The following is a 3,634-nucleotide window of genomic DNA, read 5'->3' as shown; positions in this document are numbered from 1 at the left end:
TCTTCCCACTAATAAATCTTTATTTCACTGAAACTTGAACAATAAATCTTCCATACTGAAGTATCTTCCTTGCCTAATTAATTCAAAGGAAAAAACCAAAATGATTAGTAAAGAAAGATGTAGGGATTAAGACACCCTTTTAATTTGTTTTAAATATTTTTAAGTTTTAAAAATTGTTTAAAATTTTAATTTTCTAGTAAGAAAATATTATCTGAGTGAATACCCTAATGGCAAACCACTGTAAAATGTTTCAGCTGCATTTGGGGCAGAGGGGTAGGGATTATCTTCAAAGCACCCCAGCTTTCTTCATGAGAAGGCCAGAGGTACACTGGTTTGTATTATTGCAACATCCATTAGGTGATCTAAGTTGCTTTTCCTTCAGCAGGGACTTTATTTGTCAGAAGGGCATTATGCTTTACCTCCAAATTTGCCCGACAATTTACTGATAAGATTCATAACCTTTGGGTTGTTCTGATATATTGACATATTTCCCGGGTTCTGAGCCACATCCTGGAAGGCCACTATAGCTTCTGGATCCTGTATAACCATACAAGTACCTCTGGATTGCTAAGAATTTCATTGAGCCCAGGCATTCCTGTCATTCCAGGCATGCTCCCTTCCATTCCAGGCATTCCTCCAAGAAAATTACCAGGCATTCTGCCAGGAAAGCCACCTGGAAAAGAGCCATACTGATCCCCTGATTGTCGTCTGGCTTCTTCCTCCCTCGGAGCTCTCTCATGTTCTTCCCTAGCCTTCTTGACCCTTTGTATTCTTTCTTTGATCTCTCGCTCTTCATGTATTCGCTCATACTTTCTCCTGTGTTCAGCAATTTTCTGGGCCCTTGGTTGAACTTCTTTCAGCATTGCACTAGTATCTTCATCATAATCCAGTTTACAGCCATGGGCAAGATCATGGGCAGCTTCTTCCCAATGGCCCAAAAGTCTGTGTGCTTTCCCTCGCCACTTGTATGGCTAAGCAGAATCAGGATTTATTTCAATAGCTGTGTCGCAGTCTCGGAAGGCAGCATTTGGCTTCTGTAATTTGATGAAGACACTTGATCTCTTGGCATACAGAATGGCCAAACGAGGATTTCGCTTGATTGCATCTGTGAACAAGTCAATGGCTTTCTGTAGTTCACCATCATTTAGGGCATCAATGGAAGACACTTTTTTATCATTTGCCTGATCCATTATCTCCTTAGTTATCTCTACATTTTCATCTCCCATTTCTTAAGGAGCATCAGGGTCTGGTTCAATCACACCTTCATTGTTAATTTCTAGATCACTTTCCTCACTTGATGGTTCGTCTGTCTTTGTTTTCCTCCTCCTTTTTACCGTTTTTTCTTCGTTGGTATTTTCTTCCAATTTAGTTTTATGAGTAACAGGTGGTATTTTACCCCCCATGCTCTCCACCCACTCCCTCAGGAAGCACATTTCCTCCGTGTGCAGAACACTTGGATCCTGCTTGCACATTTTCACGAAGGCTCGAAGCTCACTCACTTTGAGGGTGTCTATGATCTGGAGGCAGCGGGAGGCAGCAGGAGGTGGCAGGCGCGGCGGAGGCTGAGGCCCAATCCCAGGCCCAGGTGCTAGCTCAGCGTGACAGCATAGAGGGGGCGGCTGCTGTGAGGCAGAACAGACTAGAACCTCCCTGGCCGCTGGCTCTGCCCACCCAACGGTCTCGTGACCCTGGGTCCTTCTCCCATTCATTCCTACTCTCTGCCGCTTTCCTGCACACTGGCTAGAATCTTCTAGAAGTGTGGCTGTTCATGCTGTTGCTTGCGTCTCCATGCACACCTCTCTATGCACGCATTCTTATATTCACTCAGAACCAGTGCTCTCCTTAGGTAGGTTTATTCCTAGGTATTTTATTCTTTTTGTTGCAATGGTAAATGAGAGTGTTTCCTTAATTTCTCTTTCCGATTTTTTGTCATTAGTTCATTGGAATGCAAGAGATTTCTGTGCATTAATTTTGTATCCTGCTACTTTACCAAAATCATTGATTAGCTCTAGTAGTTCTCTGGTAGCATCTTTAGGATTCTCTATGTATAGTATGTCATCTGCAAACAGTGACAGCTTTACTTCTTCTTTTCTGATTTGGATTCCTTTTATTTCTTTTTCTTCTCTGATTGCTGTGGCTAAAACTTCCAAAACTATGTTGAATAATAGTGGTGAGAGTGGGCAACCTTGTCTTGTTCCTGATCTTAGTTTTCACCATTGAGAACGATGTTGGCTGTGGGTTTGTCATATATGGCCTTTATTATGTTGAGGTAAGTTCCCTCTATGCCTACTTTCTGGAGGGTTTTTATCATAAATGGGTGTTGAATTGTGTCAAAAGTTTTTTCTGCATCTATTGAGATGATCATATGGTTTTTCTCCTTCAGTTTGTTAATATGGTTTATCACACTGTTTGATTTGCATATATTGAAGAATCCTTGCATCCCTGGGATAAAACCCACTTGATCATGGTGTATTATCCTTTTAATGTACTGTTTGCTAGTATTTTGTTGAGGATTTTTACATCTATGTTCATCAGTGATATTGGCCTGTAGTTTTCTTTTTTTGTGACATCTTTTTCTGGTTTTGGTATCAGGGTGATGGTGGCCTCTTAGAATGAGTTTGGGAAAGTTCCTCCCTCTCCTATATTCTGGAAGAGTTTGAGAAGGATAGGTGTTAACTTTTCTCTAAATGTTTGATAGAATTTGCCTGTGAAGCCATCTGGTCCTGGGCTTTTGTTTGTTGGAAGATTTTTAATCACACTCTCAATTTCAGTGCTTGTGATTTGTCTGTTTATATTTTCTATTTATTCCTGGTTCAGTTTCAGAAGGTTGTACTTTTCTAAGAATTTGTCCATTTCTTCCAGGTTGTCTATTTTATTGGCATATAGTTGCTTGTAGTAATCTCTCATGATCCTTTGTATTTCTGCAGTGTCAGTTGTTACTTCTCCTTTTTAATTTCTAATTCTATTGATTTGAGTCTTCTCCCTTTTTTTCTTGATGAGTCTGGCGAATGGTTTATCAATTCTGTTTATCTTCTCAAAGAACCAGCTTTTAGTTTTATTGATCTTTGCTATTGTTTCCTTCATTTCTTTTCCATTTATTTCTGATCTGATCTTTATGATTCCTTTCCTTCTGCTAACTTTGGGGGTTTTTTGTTTTTCTTTCTCTAATTGCTTTAGGTGTAAGGTTAGATTGTTTATTTGAGATGTTCCTTGTTTCTAGAGGTAGGATTGTATTGCTATAAACTTCCCTCTTAGAACTGCTTTTGCTGCATCCCAGAGGTTTTGGGTCATTGTGTTTTCTTTGTCATTTGTTTCTCGGTATTTTTTGATTTCCTCTTTGATTTCTTCAGTGATCTCTTGGTTATTTAGTAGTGTATTGTTTAGCCTCCATGTGTTTGTATTTTTTACAGATTTTTTCCTGTAATTGATATCTAGTCTCATAGCGTTGTGGTCAGAAAAGATACTTGATACAATTTCAATTTTCTTAAATTTACCAAGGCTTGATTTGTGACCCAAGATATGATTTATCCTGGAAAATGTTCCATGAGCGCTTGAGAAGAAAGTGTATTCTGTTGTTTTTGGATGGAATGTCCTATAAATATCAATTAAGTCCACCTTGTTTAATTTACCATTT

At 39.2% G+C, this 3,634-nt stretch overlaps 1 pseudogene; it reads right to left on the bottom strand.

The window, feature by feature from the left end:
- Positions 1-408: 408 nt before the first annotated feature.
- On the bottom strand, positions 409-1,709 carry LOC101336745 (hsc70-interacting protein pseudogene; annotated as a pseudogene).
- Positions 1,710-3,634: the final 1,925 nt, after the last annotated feature.

The sequence above is a fragment of the Tursiops truncatus genome, chromosome 13, assembly GCF_011762595.2.
Source record: "Tursiops truncatus isolate mTurTru1 chromosome 13, mTurTru1.mat.Y, whole genome shotgun sequence".
NCBI classification, from domain to species: domain Eukaryota; kingdom Metazoa; phylum Chordata; class Mammalia; order Artiodactyla; family Delphinidae; genus Tursiops; species Tursiops truncatus.
This window is presented reverse-complemented; position numbering and strand designations above follow the sequence as displayed.